Below are 16,993 nucleotides of genomic sequence, written 5' to 3'. Positions count from 1 at the left end.
GGATATCCCATCCCTGCTGGGCTGGGGGCTGTGTGTGTCTGTGCCTGCACACGGAGTGAGATGAGAAGTGTTCCAAGAGAAAATCCCTGTGCGTGACTGAGCTGCTGTGCCCCCTGCCAACGAGTCAGCAGGCTTTTTATATCCCACAGGAATATCCCATAGGACTCGAGTGTGCCCCAGAGAGACTCCAGGGAGTTTATTCTGCTGTTGGGAGGGGCAGCTTTGGTTGCATGGGGTGCACTGTACTACTGCATTTCAGCAACATGCCCTTCATATTTGTTATGAATTTAAATATAAATGTGTCTTTGATTCTTGCTTCACAAAAGTCTTCCCTTCATTTCTGTGAATAACTGCCTTCCAACTCCTGAATTTTAATCTCTGCTCGACAGTGCCCCTAGAATGGATTTTATCTGGGTTTAACCAGACCTTCCCTTACCATGCTGCTTCCCTATGGGCTGCAGAGCAGTTCAGTCTGCCAGGTACAGCATCCAGATTATATCTTACAGTTGCTGATAAAGAAATGGAAGGAATATTCTTTTTGTTTGCTTTATATGGGGACAGTACAGCTACTACTCTTCCCCATTCCTGCCAAAGGGCAGTTTCATCATTACAGAGGGACGTTGCACCCTGTAGAGCAAACTTGCCTAAGCTGACATGGACAGACAGGACTACTCCTTGAAGGGCGAGTACCCAAGAGAGCATCTTTCCTAGGCCAAGGTACAGTTGAGTCAGAGGTTATTGACCTTGGGATACATCATTCCTTAGAGCAGGCAGCTCCCCTGCATGCTCCCAATAGACTTCTGCTTATTCTGCTGTCCAGGATGGGGAGCTGAGATGGAGATCTCAGTCCTGTCCCTCTCAGGCAGTGCATGAACAGCTGCTGGGCAGGGACTGAATCCTCCTGGATTCTGCCTGTGCTCTCTGATTTGTTCCAAGTGCTGCTAATAATTAGTCAAATAAAATGATTACTAAGAAGAGGAATTTGGTTTATTGGAAGAATGTTCCAGGAGGGTTTTATTGCTCTGGAATAGTATCTTGCCAATCAAATAAGTATCACAGAGTGAAGAGAAACACAGTAGCCAGCTTGGCAGTCAGTAGGCCAGCACTGCCTGTAGCACAAGGCTTGACATAAACTTGGTATGAAAAGGCATTATTTTATAGCCACGTTGCTCTTTTTTCCTGGATAAAAAACATTGCCTCCAAAATATTTTATTCTTCTGTCTTGTGTCTGGCACTGTCAAGTTTACGTGTCCCAGCTGTGTCCCAGCTGTGTGTGCAGGTACTGGTATTCTCAAGCTTGTGAGTTTCCTCTGCATTTCACCTCCCTGTTTCATAGGTCTTTAAAACCAAAGCACAAGATTTTCTCAAAAAGCATTTCTTCTCTTGTTGGAAAAGCCTCTCCTACTGCCCTCACCTCCAGATGCCATCCTCTCAGCTTTGAGCCAGTGACAAGGTTGAGTTGGTTCTTGGACTGGAGCTTCCAAAAAAGGCTCCCTCTCAGTCATGTAGCTTCAATTCTATTTTCCTCTGGAAACACTGTGGTCCTTTTTAAGGCCATATTCTAATGTTTGGGAAACAACTCTTCAGTGTTTCACAGTTCAGACTGGGCTTCTCCAAGCTCCATCCTCACATCAATCCCACTGGCATCAGTGGCCCTTGGCCCTGTGCTCACTTGAGGGTAGGAGCTAAAGTCATTTTGCTGTTTGGTCTGAGTCCTACCTGGTTTTGTCATGAGGAGTTTGGTCAGGTTGCTGGAGCTATGATAGATATCCAAGCCCATTTCCACTGCTCCTTGGTGAAAAGATGGTTTCTTGGCAGCTGAAAGAATTCACAACAACATGAAGCTGGAAGAGAATTTCAGCTCATGTCAACCAAAAAACAGGAGAGGCTGCACAAATATTTTCCACTGTTACCAGGTTTGTTGCCTGCTAGGACAGAACATTTGATGGGAGCACAAGAGCTGCAGCCCTCACACTGTGAAACTGAAATCAGTGTTTGCTTCACCAGAGCAGTCCTGAAATTGCTTTTCTAAAGGGGTTACAAAGGTACATGCAAGAGCCTGGATGTGGAGGAAGCTTTGCTTGAGTTAGTTTTAGGAACAGATTTACAGACTGTTACTATTAATAGAGATGTCCAGCCTGAGACACTTGTTTCTGGAGGGTTTTTCTATGGCAGATAAGAGAGATGCTTTACCTTCTTAAAGGGGGTTATAGGTTCATTGCAATCTGTCAGTGTCAGCTGCTGATTTTTATGCAGCAGAGACAGGAATGGTATTTCCATCCCCTTCCCAGCTACAGGCTGATTGTAACAGCTGTGTTCCTCCATGGAAGAGGGGAATGGGAGTCCAACCAGCTAGTTGGAAAAATGTTAGGAGCCATGCATTAACTGACTGCATCCCTTCCACTCCCTGGGTAGGGAAAAGAGACCTCTGGAAAATGTGGCTGTTGGTTTTTCTGGGATGAGGGAAAACCTAAGGCTTGCATGCCAGATGTCCTTTCAAGGGAAAAAAAGAATAAAATGACATGGCTGGGCTATTATTTGCGTTGTTTTTTAATGTCACACCTCGATGGAGTCTGAGGTTGTTAACTAGGGGATTGACTCTCAATATTGTGGCCAGATGCAGGGGTTGGCTGAGCTCCCTTGCTTCAGAGCTCACTTTTAAATCATGCTTCGATAATTTACCCTGCCAAGGAGATTTGTAGTTCATTGGTGCTTTGGAGTTGGGTTTTGAGCTAAGGAGGGCTCCCATGTCAGTGAGAAGGTGGCTAGGTCTCCAGTCAGCCTCTCAGGTGTTTCCAGGTGTGTTGGTGGACCTATTTGAGAGGCCACATCTGCAGATGGGAATTAGTACCCCTTTCCCATAGATGGGATTTCTCTGAACTCCTGAAAAAAACTTCAGCCTGTTTTCACTGTCCTGCTTCTTAAATCCATGGGCCTGCAATGGGGCTAATCAGGTAGAAGTGTGACATTTTTCTGTGACAGTGATTTGCTGACCTGGAGAGCTGGTGGCATGCTTGCTGACTGTGGCTTTTCATGGTTTCAAGCTAAGAGGCAGTGCAGTTGACACCAAAGCCTTGTGGCAGCCTCTCCACAGAGTTCTGGCTGCTGAGTGACTGCAGCCATGGCTTGGCTTTCTTGCCACCATGGAGGGGCTGCTTCAGATCCCTCCCCAGGCTGCACTACTGTCAGGATGGCATCCACAGCTAGTGAGGTTTAACAAGGGTTGGAAGCTTGTCAAGGCTGCTGCAGCTGTGGCAAGAAGTGAGCCAATATGGAGAGGATTCAGTCATCTCCAGCTGAAAGTTGGCAGGTTGTAAGTGATGTGTGAAAATAGGGTATGGGAGCAATTTGTGTGTGCTGGAGTTGTGGAGATGTAGGGCTGGAGGGTTCCTGCTCATCTCTGCAAGGCTGGAAAAGCACTGTTGGTCAGGGTTTTGTAGACTAACTGCACGGACTGCTTTTGGGAAAGCCCAGAATTATAGTAGAAGGATGATACTCAGCAAGTTAGGACTTTCACAGAGCCCCCAAATCAGCAGTTGTAGAAGTCCAGGCACTGTAATTTGTCACTTCTCGGGACAAAGGGACAGAGAGGAAGGCCTTGATGGTCACAGGCTGCAGATCAGTGACAAGAGTTAAGAGCAGGCTTAAATCCCATTGAAATCTCTGGAATTACAGCCCTTTCTTGAAGTTTACTGTGTCCTTCAGTGCCCTGGCAGGCTGAGTCTCCAAGGGATTGCTGTTGTGATCTCCACGGGCTGTTCAGTCTCTGCCCAACACTTTCTAGGAAGATTTCCTGTCCTGAGGAGATGACATTTATCCATGGGACCAAAGCAAATCACTCATCTCAGTGTTCAGAAAAGGGGTTTTTTTGTGACCATGAAGAACAGGAAAAATCTTACCATCAGGTGAGGTGTGCCTCCTTATTTACAAGCCCTGAGGAACATTTTGGCTGTCCTTGTGTTGCTGGTGGAGAAGCCTCCCAGGCAGCTGGGGGAGCAGAAGTCATGTCCTCTGGAGCACAGACAGCATGGGACACAGCCATGCAGCCCAGGCTGTCCTCTCGTCTGTCCCATCCAGGGCAGTCCTGGGCTGTCTGAGACACTCCTGGAGAATGCTGATGGGGCTGTGATTTTGCCCTGTGGTCAGCCACGTCTCAGGGCTGGTGGTTATCCTCCACTGAAACTACCAGTCTGTTCTCCAACTGGCCTCCTTTGCTTACCCTCAAGAGCAATTTGGATGGTTAAAGGGAGGAGAGAGACTGTGGGAGCCTAGTGGTGTCTCTCTGGCACCCAAGCCTGTGGCTTTCTCATCTGGTAGAGCTCCTGCCATCATTTTCTCTGACTTTGTCCCTTCCATCAAGTGAGGGCAGCCACAGTGGCTGTGTCAGACAGGATTTGGGATGCCTTGTGGAACACTTACTCCATATTTGCTGCTTCCAGTGAAATTTGGTTGACTTGTGAGCACATTTTTGCCCCAGATTTACTCTTTTTATCCCTTTTTTTTTTAACCATGGAATCTATTCTCCTGGCCCTGGAGTGGTGGATCACCCTGCTGCTCCACCTGGGGGATGTCCATTCCTTCTTCCTGAGGCAGACCAGGGCAAATCCTAGAGCTAGTGGCCCAGTGGAATTGCTGAAGGCAGGCCCTCACATTTGACAGTCTACATCTGCTGGTGAGTGGGCAAGGATTTATTTTTACCTGTGAGCATGCAGGTGGAGAGCCAGCTCCCATCAGCAGCCTGCAAACAGAGCTGGGCCCATGGAAAATGAGGCTCTGACCCCGAGAGCTTTCCTTGCCCTTCGTGGCAGCCCATCTGTTCCTCCACAGAGGGTGGGTGGGAGAGGGAAAGGGAGGCATTCTGCTAGAGCCTGGGATGCTTTCCCTTTCAGCAGAGCCCACCCATAGCACCCATCTGTGAATCCAGTGACTTTACATCCATCTTTGCGTTGTTCCAAGGCAACAAGTGTTTTATATTTAAAGAGCATTAATTTAATATTGCTGAAGCCTTAAGAAAAGGCAGAGTGGGCCAAGTCCTGCTAGTTTTGCTTGCATTTCACAGGGCTGAGGAGGGTGAGATTTGATCCTCTTTGGATGTACCTCTACTGGAGGGGCGGTTGTGGGGGAGAGGGAAGAGACAGGGGAATTACAACATTGGAAATAAAAAATCCTACCCCTGCCAGAAGCCCTTTTGCAATAAGACACTTCAGGGTGTGAGTTAAGATGCTGTAATTCACACCTCCTGCATTTTGTGGCATTCAGCCCACTGCTTCATGCCCTGCACACGAGGGTGAGGGATTTCAGCTCAGCTTGCCCCCTGGCCAGCCAGCCCTGGAGCAGAGATGGCTGCAGGGCTTGTCTCTCCCTGTTCTTTGCCTATCTGCCTCCTGGTAAATTACAGTGGTGCCTCCAGCTCCTTCCTGTTTAGCGCTTCATAAATTAGAATTTAGAATCACTCTGGGGACCCAGGTTAAAAACTTTGAATCTTTTGAGTGAGGATTGGAATCAAATCCTTGTTTTTTTAAAAGGGTCAGGCATGTGGAAGTGTTCCATCACTACCAGTGATGCTGGGCCAGAGCTCATGTGCCCAGCAAAGATTTGGGGCTCTTTGTGTGAGTGAGCTGACTCAGCCAAGCTGCTGTGTTGACCACCATGGGCTGAGAGTGCTACATCATAGAGGAGACACAGGTCAGTGTCAGTTTGGGCATCTCTGCACCATGTGGGCCTTTCCTTTTCCTTACATCCACCTTAACTCCAGCTTGTAGGCATTTGATGTCTGCCTGGATTTGTCTCTCCCTGCAGGCAGAGGAAGAGGCACCTCTGGAGATGGATGCGTACCCTTGCCACCTACCTAGAGAAGGACCTGAGATGAGTAGCTTTGGCCAGTTTGAGATCCCAGTGTAGGGTTGATAAAAGCTAGGACTTTTTCTCCAAATTCTGCCTAGCAAATTCCTCCTGTCTCCAGGTGCTGATGTGTTGAGTGCAGCTGTATTAGTTCTTGAAAGCCTGCTGTTACAGTCAGTGATCTTTCTAGGCTTTGGGTGGACATTTCAGCAGATTTAATAGAGTTTCTGTCTGTGCAACATATATAATTCCCTTTAAGTGGCTAAGAGTGGGAGAACATTCAGGCTTGGGAATGAAAGGAAGAGGTTTGTTTATTGTTCTAAAGCACTGTAAGCCCTGAATTTGACAGAAATGTAAACTTATAAGTCATTTTGCTGATTCATGTTTTATTAGTGATTTTGATAGAACATATAATATGGGCATGGCCCTAAAAGGCTTATTTCTAATGGGGCACATGCTGACTTGCAGCCACATACCTTCCTTCCAAAAATGAGTAATTCCCAGGGCATGTGAGGCTTGTGCCTGAGCTGTGAAACAAGAAGGAATTAGTGTAGCCACTGCCACCCTGGCATCTCTGACTGAAGCTGCATTTCCAAACAGCAGTGCACGTCTCCGGAGAAGATGTGGAGTTTTTTATGGGAAGATGATGTGCAAGTGGCAAAGCCAGCTTAAAATGACTGAAAATCCCTGGTAGTGTTGTTCACCCCTACTCTGAAAGAGTCCAGGCTCACAGCAGGAGCTCAAGTGGTGGCTTGTGCCAGGACATGAAGCAGGTATGGCTGGATTTGGTGATTAGATCCTTTGGCAGTATTATCAGGTGCTGATAATCACCACCTACCCTAATTTAGCATTCTTTTAGGGGCCCATCTCCTTTGTACCCCATGTACAAACTGCAGAGAAGCAGGTTGGGTTGGTGGGCAGTGGTCAATAGGACAGCTTTCTCCTCTGGCTGCAGTACAGGCTGGAGACTCATCTCCCAGCTCCTCAGCAGGGGGTGAAGCAAGGCAGTGGGACTGTCCTGCCCAGCAGCCATCCCTGTGCCCAGCAGTAAAAGAGCTTTTCCTACCATCAGATCCTTATATTTGCAGGGTTTAAAGGGAGGAACATTTTGAGCAGAAATACTCAAAGCCCAGTATTGCTCTGGGCTGAACAAAGCAGATCTCCCATAATCTCTCCCATCTCTGTGTGTCCCGGCAGGGTGGAGCAGTGCTCGATCCTCCCAGAGTGCCAGCTAAAGGCAGTCTGGAAGCTGCTGGGCACGGCTCAGTGTCCCTGTGCCTGTCCCTGTGCCTGTGTGTGGCCCAGGTTGCAGAGCTGGAGAGGGATGGGTTTGCACTGCCTGTGACAGTCCTGCACGGCTGGGGCTGGAGAGGGTGTTCCTGCAAGTGGGGAGGCAGGAAGCCAAGCGTGGGAAAAGGAGGGAAAAGGAGGATGATTGTGAGAAGAGTAGGAGGGAAGGAAAGGGCAGAGACAATAGTTCAGCTTAGCAAAGAGGCAGTGATTGAGGGTGTGAGGATTTGGCACAGCATCTTCCTGTAAACCCTGAAGGTCCCCAGGAAGAAGGTAATTTTGGGTTTAATTGAGTGCCGTGCCCTGCCAGGAGGGAATCCATTCTGCACAGGACTCTTGCATCAGTTTTCCTGGTTTGGCCAGAAGGCCAGGGGTGAGGGCTGGAATAAGGAGGGTGCTCCATGTTTGCCTCTTAGGCATTTTGCAGCGCAATTCAGACATTGTTTGCAAGACTAAGACACAAAATCATTTTCTTCTTTCACTCTTCTCCCCACAAGAAACAGATTTCTCTAAAGCCTGAAGTCAAAGGGCACTACAGTGAAAGACATTTTTCCAGTGACTTCAGCATTGAGTCTTTCAGGGGCTGTGGAAATTTGTTCCCTTTTTTCCAGGAATTGGTTTTACATTGTCAGGATTGTTCTGTAGAGAACAAGTACATTCATTCTTTTATATTTCTATAGATATATATAGATATAGTCATGCAGTATAATTAAAGATCTATGTGCATTGAACGTTTGCAGAACAGTGTTTATGTTTTGAGGATAGCTCCTTTTTTCCGTTGCTCTTCTATCATTTTGCACTTAAAATGCAAATAGAGTTTCCCTGCTCATGGCAGGGGGGTTGCAACTAGATCATCTTCAAGGCCCTTTCCAATCCATACCACTCTGTGATCTGTCAGCGTGTTATGCTGGCAGTTCTGGAATGCTCTGCTGGTTTATGTTGATTTCACCTCAAGTTTTATCCTTTAGTCATGCATGAAAAACATAGTTGCACAAACAGGATAGAAACTAGAAGAGTTTGTTTCAGAGTTGTTTTTTTTCACACTTAGAGTACTGTGCCCCTCAGGTCTGGCTTTGTGAATCTGAGGGTCTCTTGGTTTACATGAACTTTTTATTTCCCTCTACTCCAAATGAGAAGAAAAAAAAATCCCACTATTCTGTGGCAAAATCCCAGGAGATTTCCATTATTTGGACTAAGAATGTCCCAGAGCTTTGTCATTGTTCTGGAAGTGCCTGGAGGAGTTTTGCTCGTTTTCCCAGGCCCTTGCTTTGCTTTTCCAACCGCTGCATTTGGGGGTCATACGTAAGGTTACAAATCAAAGCCAGAAGATTTGCATGCTAATATAAACTACATGCAAGTGTTGCTGCAGAGCAGGAATCCTGGCTGTTGGGAGCCAGAAGGGAGGCTGGGCTGTAGCAACAATGCCTCTTTGCAGCCACAAGGCAGCCTGGGCAGGGAGCATTCACCATTTGGGCAAGTGAGTGTCTGTAGCTGCAGCTGGGGCCGTGTGTGAAAGGGGCTGGGCAGCACCATGGTGTGCTGTGTCTGCACTGGCCACAAGCTGTGCCTGCTCCAGCACTGAGCATGAGCTCCACAGATGGGGAAATGCAGCAGCCCAGGCCTGCTGGTACAATGCAGAATCACAGAATTTCTAGGTTGGAAGAGACCTTTAAGATCAAGGAGGGCCCTTGTTGTCAGAGAAGAAAGGTGCTCCAAGAGAACTCCCACAGGCACAAATAACTCGGTGCAGAGGTGGTTGAGACATGTAGAAAACAGCAATTTCCAGGTTGTATTTTGTCTCTCTGCCTTGTCAATCTAGATGCACTTAACAGTAGCAAGCAGGTTTTTGTTAGTTCTTATTTGACCAAGCTATTCCTGTATCTCTGGCCCCAGGGAACTCGATGACAAAGATCCCTTTGCCTGAAATATGAGCAGAGCTCTGCTTGTCCTATTTTGAACATCCCTCAAGTCAATTCCTCTTATGCCAAAATTAATTCAGCTCCTTCTCTCATAGCCTCTTTGATTTGCCAGCATCCTTCTGATACTTTACCAATCTTGCTTTCATGTGAGGTTTGATCCAGCACCGTGAAGGGAATTAAACTCTTCTTGTTGGCTTCTGTGAGTCTAATGATGCTGTAATGTCAGTCAAAATCAGATGCAGGTTGTACCCATTTGGACCAGGATTGGATTTAATATACAAACATTGCCCACATCTGAATGATCATCATTGCTGATGACAGCAGAGTGATCTCTTACAGCTGAACATTGCAAGATGTGTTGTAAACTGAGGAGAGATTTTAAAAATGCTCATGTCTGCCTCAATAGTTTCCTGTTAAAACTCATTTCAGTTGAAGGAGGATGAAGCCAGTTTTAAGTCAGTTTTTAAGATTTGTTCCTTTTTAGAGCAGAAGGACAGGGGAATGAAGTCATTTCATATTGGAAAGTAATTTTTTTTAAGTGCTGTTTCCCCTTGGTGTCTGTCCTTTTCCTTGCACCTGACATGATGATGCAGGACCTGAGAAGTGATTGGCTTAGAGGGACCTCCACCTCACTTCCCCATCCAGCACTGGCCCCAAGGACTTCCACATTAAGCTGTACTTTTTGGGGGTGATAGGTTTTCTTTCAGAACAACTTCAGTTGCAAATCATTCCCTAAAACCAGTTTAGTGAAATTCATGTAATTCCTGTATTCAAAATTGCTCAGTGGAACTTGGAGGATTTAAAATTCAGAGTCTGTTTTGTCTGTTGATTGTTTCTTTTTCCAATTCTCTTTTCTTGAATGGATATTTTCTTCTTCCACCTGGAAATGCTCATATTTTAGGGTTGTCATGAAACACCAGCCATCTGCTGAGGAGAGGGACACAAGTGTTCAGTTAAAATAGTTTAAAAGTCAGAAGGCATCCAGATTTAAGAGGCAGTAAGCTGAAAAATCTTTACCTCCATGTGCAGCTGTATGATTTTTGTTTGCTTGCCTTGCACAGCCTCTTTCAGACCTGGGTAGGGTATTTGAGAAGGCCTCGAGGGAGGCAGGTTTCACAGAGAGCCTGTTCTTGTTTCCATTTTACATTTGTCACTCTAAGAATCTTATGCTCTGTAGGCTTAGATGTTCTGTTTTCTAATAACCTGACAACTCTTAAATGGCAGAAACTGAGTCTAGTGGTTATTCTGCTTCACAAATGGTTCCATCACATGTGGAAAGTAAATGTAGGTGGATTGAGACAGACTGGAAACAGAAATATGAGTCCTCATTGTGCTCCTCAAAGATGCTCCCTCTCCCTCATGCACATGTGTAAATGTAATGGGTGGATGTTGTCCACTTTTTTTTGTCTCCTCCCCTTGCAGGGAAGCTGCTCATCTGCTCCCAGAAGCTGGAAAGTGGTAGTGGAGAAGAGACCAGTCATTACTAGTTCTGTTTCTTTTTCTCTTTCTGTAAGCTGTAGTTGTTGGATATGCTGGAGTTAAGATAGCCTTGACAGGTCTTTGACATGACCCAGGATATCAGTAAAGAACAAACAAAACCCTGCTATGCAGTACAGATACTGCATGTCTGCAAGAATCAGACACATCATATTCTGCTCACACACCCCCAAGAATGAACTTAAATGAAGTAATCAAACAAGCCTGGCAAGAGGCTCGGAGGTGGTTTGTAACCGAGCTACAGCTGTTCCAGTTCTGCAGCTCTCTGGTCAAGTTACTGCCACAAATCATGGGTGCAGATTCCACTTTTTACCTTTTTATGCCTTTCATGGTCATTTGCCTGGCTGTGCAGAGAAATACAGCAGGGAGGTTTTTTGCTTTTGGCTTATTGCTCTGATTGTGTGGGACAACTCAGCATCTTCTTAGCAGGAAGATGCTGGAAAGGCCTGAAGGCTGTTTAAAACTCAAGCTGGCAAATGCCAAAGACCTGAGGGGTGAAGTGGAGACTAAATCAGAATTTGAACTGTGGGCTTTAAAACCTCATCAGTGCATGAGAAAAATATGGGAGGGTGAGTACTGTCTTATTGTGCCTGTAACACAACGAGCTGGATTCGTCATTCAGACACAGCTCTGTTCTGTGTCTGGTCTGTCCCCCTGGAGCTAGGAAACCAGCAAAGTCATCCAGCCAGGTGCCTCCATACTCCAGTGAGTTCCTCTTCCTGTGTTCCAGGGATGTCTGCTGGCTGGCTTGAGGCAGTTGTTTGCTATTCTCATTTGTTTTTAAGTACTGGGATTTGGCAAAGAGAAACACATTTCACCCTGGTTACTGCTCCACCAAGAGGAAGATCTGTGCCTATATAGGTTGCAGTAGTGGTGTGGTTTTCCATACTAGAATGGACCCAGTTTGATTCTTGAGAGTATGACTAGATTAGGAGCTGGAAAGGAGTTTGTTTTTTGTGTACTCACAACAGATTTGTTGTGGTATGGCTGAAGAGAGAGGTAGCATTAATCCTTTTACACTGTAATGTAGAGGTGAAACAAGATGCACAAAAGAAATGTGGAGAGAGGAAAACTCTTATATCCCCCCTCCCTGTTTTTTTTCTTTCCCCTCACTTGTATGTTTATTTTGACTGTAAATTAGCTTGCAAATTATGATGGAAACTGGAATTGCTGCGTCCTGCTTTAGTTGCCTGTGTGGTGGCTGCTCACAGATGAGAACTGGCAAATGCCAGAACTGTTCAGAGCTCTCTCCCAGCATGCTGTAACTCTGCTTTGCTTCCAAGACTTAGGTACGTGCAACATTTGTCCATGAGACCCCTGGGTCATTTTGTCTTTTTCTCAGTTACATTTTCCCCATTGGTAATGGAAACACGAGCTGGGTAGAGGGGTGTCGGTGAAAGCACATCTGGTGCATGAGAAAGCCAGATGCCCCACACCTGCATGCAGCCCACATCACCCCCTCCTTGGGACTGCTCTGAGGCATCCTGCCCTGGCAGCAGCCACCCTGCAAGGACCTTTCCTGTCTGGGGCTCCCTGGGTCTCATATTTCTTCCAAGTCTCATCTCTGTTTCTCAGCTCAGTCTTCAAAATCCTGGAGTGAGAACAGCTCTTGAAAATAGCTCTTCCTTGGCCCAGCCCCGGCTGAGCTGAGGTACCTCGGAGACCATCGTGCTGAAAGGTGACCTCATTGCATGGCACAAGAGATGGACTTACCACTGGCGTGGGGCTGAGGGTCTGACTTCACCTCTGTGGGAATTTACCAGGTCTCACAGTGATTTTTAGGGCTTTTTGGATGTTAGTGAGCTGGGGAAGAAGCCCGTGCTGTGCTCACTGAATCCAGAGTCAGATGTGATCCAAGCCAAGTGAAGGCACAGGTGATGTGTGCATGAGAAGGGCTTGCATTCTCTGTGTTTATTCCTGGAGCATTCCACTCTTCCTGTTGCCACACTGGCCCTTGTATAGGGCAGAAACTGAGGACACTAGGGCCTCTTATCCCAGGGAAACCCCAGCTGCCTGTGTCTTACAGGATGGAGAAAGATACCTAAAATCAACCAAACTGCATCAAGAAACTGAACAGCTTTGCTGCTTTGGTCTTGTGGGTACCAAAATTGCTGTCCCTTGGCTGATATCACTTCAAATCTGGATCTGGGCCAGCACCAATTTGTGCTCATCAGCACACCTTTGACGTTAAGGTTATGCAAACAGTGAGTTGGTGCAGTGGCTGTGCTCTGGTAATTTAGGGCACAGATGAATGTTGACTTTGCTGCAGTTTAAGTTGTTTTAATGCAAACTCCACCTGGTAAATGAAGCAGCTGAAATTGCTGCAGGCCTTGCAGGAGCTGAGTTGACTTTGCATGGAAGTGGAGCAGAGAGCATTCACATGCTGAGCTCTGCTGGTGGAAAGCTTCCAGCTCACAGGCAGTGATAGCATCTGACTACAGGGGAGAAGGTGCAGGTTTCCTGATTCTCCTCCTATGAATCAGGAAACCTGATTCATAGGAGGAGAAACATCCAACACCTAAACAAGAGTCATTGAAGAAGCTGACATTTTCCAGGATAAAAGGAGATATTGTGCTGGTATCTGCACACAAACTGCACCATAGTGGTGTGCTTTGCATTCACAGAACTCTCTTAATAGCTGGTGTTTACTGTAATTACTTATTAGAGGTTAACAACACCCTCTCTAATGTGTGCATTACAGGGATATTTCTGGTTTCTGCTTTTCAATCTTCCCTTTGCCAATCGCTCCTGTATTTGTGTATGTTCTAATCTTGGTCCCATCAGATGACCAGTTTCAGACATTTGACTTCCAGTCCAGCTCATCTGGCTGTAGAGAACAAGATGTCAACCTCTGTAAAAACAATTGAAAAATAGGTCACATGAGAATAACCTGAATATGTTACCTCTGGGGTTTGTGCTGGCTAGAACTGGATATTTTCCAGTGAAAACAACACAGTCAATGATAAGGTCATGCCCAGTGACGTTAGAGTGGATGTGGTCTGTAGTAGGAAGTCATCTCTCCTCATTGCTTGTATAGGCAGTAAAGGGAGAGCAATGACTTCAGTTTATAGTAAATTTTCTGCTCTCTGGTGGGTAAAGAAGAAGTTTTCCAGAGCTAGAATTAAACAACAATAATTAGCAGCTGATAAAATCCCCCTGGCACCCTGTAGGCACACAGTTTGTGGTGACTGGGAGTGGGGCTGTGGCAGAGCCTCATCCCCAATGGGTACAGCTGTGAGAAGCAGGTGAGCAGTATCAAAGATAATGAGCCATGGAGTGCCCAGGTGCCTTCACCAACCACCAAAGGGAGCAGAGGGCACAAGGTGCAATGCTTGAACACGAGGGGTATAAAAGGTTGGGCTAAACCTTGTTTCAGAAGCCATGAATATTAAGAGCTACTTATTAAACTCAGTTCCTGATTAATATTGTACAGTCTTTCAAGTCAGCTTCTTGTTTCTCTGAAGAAGGATTTATTTTAAATTACAGTAATACATCAAAAAAAGACTGGACTTGGGAAATTAAAATGTGAACATTCTTAGTGGCTGGAGCACTCAGTGATTGTGCAGTGAGTTGTTTGTTATTTCTACTTCAATTTTCATTCATTGCTAAGGACCTTTTGTTAAAGATTTTTAAGGTGAAGCATTTGAATAGCATCTGTGTTTTGACTCCTTTATGGTTATAAACATGGCAGATACATAAAGCAAGTCTCTTTGCCTTTAGTAATTAATTACTGTAGTAATTTGGAATCTCAATTACAGTTTAGTTGTGTGTAGGAAAACACTGTAGTTACATGAAAGAGCTTGCGCCTAGACTTGTAAGGTACTTTGATTTTATCTTCTTTTATCAAGACAGAATGTGCCAAGGAGCCAAGACTCTCTTGTGGGCAGGACCAGCTGCATGTTGGAGTGGCTTGTGTGGCTCAGTTTTGGGCAGTTGCTGGGTGCCCCAGAAAGCCTTCCCTTGGCTCTGCAGGTGGCTGTGAGAGCGACGCTGGCTCTGCTGGGCGTTGCCGTAGGATGACTCTCCCTATTTACCTGATATTTCCTGCTGCCTCCTTGCCCCCTTGAATTTGCATGACCCTGGGCTCCCCCAAGACTGTTTTTCTCCCTCTCTCTTGGGACACTGTTGATCACTTTCACAGCAACCCATTTTAAGATCTGAGGAAAAAAAATATGGTGAGGTAAGCTTATGTAGTGTTTGCTGCTCATGAAAATGTTATGCATCTGACCAAGGCAGCAGAAGCAAATAACTTCCAAATTCAGATCCCTAAGGGAGAGAAATGTGATATCTAAGGCTTCTGAAACCTCTAGACCTTGCAATTATAAGCTGTCATTTTACAAATCTTTTTCAACCAAATCCCATTATTTTAAATGGTGGCTTTTGGGAAGCAATTTGATTTGGGCAAATGAGAAAAAAAGATCAATAGCTGGTTTAGGTTTTGCACCTGTCTCCCACCAAGCAGATTTTGAGCCCACTGGTTTCTCACTTCACATAGCACCAGGTTATGATTAAAGGCTTTTCTTGCCTCTGCTGTAATCTTTCCTTGAAATAGAAGTCAGTGTATCTGCATGTTGCTCCATCCATCACATACTGAGCTTGAGGAGACCTTAGGCTCAAAAAGATGTAATTGCTGTCCTAAATGTGCTGAAAAATCCCGGCTTGACTGAAGTCAGTGGCGGCTTCATTCCCACGGAGCCTGAGTTTCAGATCTGGGAATGTATGTGCACCGTGCAGTGGGGTGCTGCTCCTACACCTGTTCCCTGCACCAAATAAATCCAGCCTCTTGCCCAGAATATCTCTGTACACCCAACTCTGCCCCTCCTTGTGTCATGGAGGCGTTGTGCCACTTACTGCACCACCAAACTGGAATCTTAAAGCAGGATTGACTTTGCCTGGATTAGGTTTTGAACAAGCAGACTTGTAGGTTGTTAAAAATTTCAGGAACTCACAGTTTTTGTGGGTTCTGAAGAACAGCACAGAGAAGCCTGAAGTGCCATGAAATTCAAAGTGCCTGGATGTCTGTGGCATATGTCTTTTGTTTCTAGTTTCTGAAGAAAAGATGCATAATGAACGAAAAATTAAAATCTTTATTTACATGTGCAATATGTTTCTCCTCCTGTCTCATTCCCTTTGTGAGAACTCAGGGCCAGAATTTCAGTATCTGAAGTTGGTTTTGGAGCCTATTCAGCTCCCATCTGTCAAGATCTGTTTTTAATCCAATGGGTTTTCCATCTGAAAGTAGCTGTTGGATAGAGGATGAGTAGAAATATTTGTGTGTGAATTAGCTCAGAGTGAGGCTACAAACTTTTTTTTCCCACAACAAACACATGGAAAAATATTCTTCAGTGTAGTGTGGCCGGCCTGAAAATTGGCAACAGCAGCTTCCTTCCCAGGCTCTGAGTCCTCTGCCTCGACCGCGTGGTAAGATCTTTAAAGGGGACCTGAAATCTTCATTTTACACAGGCTTATCTCCCCTCCATGCAGCAGGGCAGGGCTGATGTCACCATGTGTATCTGGGCTTTGCAGGAAGGAGGTTGGATGGTTTGGTTTTCCAGGAGAATTATGAGATGCAGCAGAGTAACCTGGGTCTGCTGAGAGTCAAGCTCTTACCTTTGTCAGCCTTGATGGTCTCTGCCTTGGTGGGAAGAGCAGATATGTTTGATACAATCATGATAAAGGCCCCAGATCTCCTTAACAGCCTGTGCTCAGCATCTCCAGTTATTGAATGCCATGAAACTGGGCTGCAGGAGATAGGAGGCAGAATGCCTTGGGGACTGAATGTGGTTGCAACAAGCAGAGAGGAAAGTATGGCTGCAGGATCTCTGTGGTTTCTGGGAGGATACCTCTCCTGCTGGGAAAGAAGATGAAAAAAGCATCCATTGGTGGTCCTTGGAAAAGTGTTGTCAAGCCCAATATTCAACACCCCTGCAGGGATTTTTATGCAGTAATTGTTATTGGTAAAAGTACCGAAGCAATTGAATCAGTAGCTTGGAAGATGGTCTGGTGTCTTGGGGGAGGTGGAGAAGAGGGTGATGCTTATGCATCCCCTGTTGCTGGAGAGAGAGAGCTTCACTTTAGCATCCATGGCAAAAGGGACATCTTCTGCTGCAGTGCTGTGGCTGAGGGAGGAGGAATGCTTTCCTGTTTCCTCTGCCAGATCATTATCTCAGTCCATATGTGAAACCTGGGAATTGCTTTAAAGGCCCAGGAGCTCTCCTAGCTGTGATTTTCATTATATTGATGTCTGTGGTCACCCTTGATAGCTCCATCCTGTGTTTGTTGAAGTCTTGTTGTGGATCTGTCATCAAGGCAGCAGGACCAACATTGGCCTGAGGGCAAGTGTATGAGAGAGCAGAACCTGGCCCACTTTTAACTTTCTAAAAAAATATTTTGGAGGTACCAGGGACAAAAGGCAACATTTTTGTGTTTTGTATTTATATGTGTAT

The 16,993-nt window shown here is 45.9% G+C and overlaps 1 protein-coding gene across 2 annotated transcripts in view; it reads left to right on the top strand.

Annotated features, from left to right (window-relative positions):
• Positions 1-16,993, top strand: part of SH3PXD2A (SH3 and PX domains 2A) — a 245,071-nt gene that overhangs the window by 24,441 nt on the left and 203,637 nt on the right. The window lies entirely within an intron of this gene.

The sequence above is a fragment of the Serinus canaria genome, chromosome 6, assembly GCF_022539315.1.
Source record: "Serinus canaria isolate serCan28SL12 chromosome 6, serCan2020, whole genome shotgun sequence".
NCBI lineage: Eukaryota > Metazoa > Chordata > Aves > Passeriformes > Fringillidae > Serinus > Serinus canaria.
Note: the sequence above shows the minus strand (reverse complement) of the source record. Positions and strands in the feature narration are given on the sequence as shown.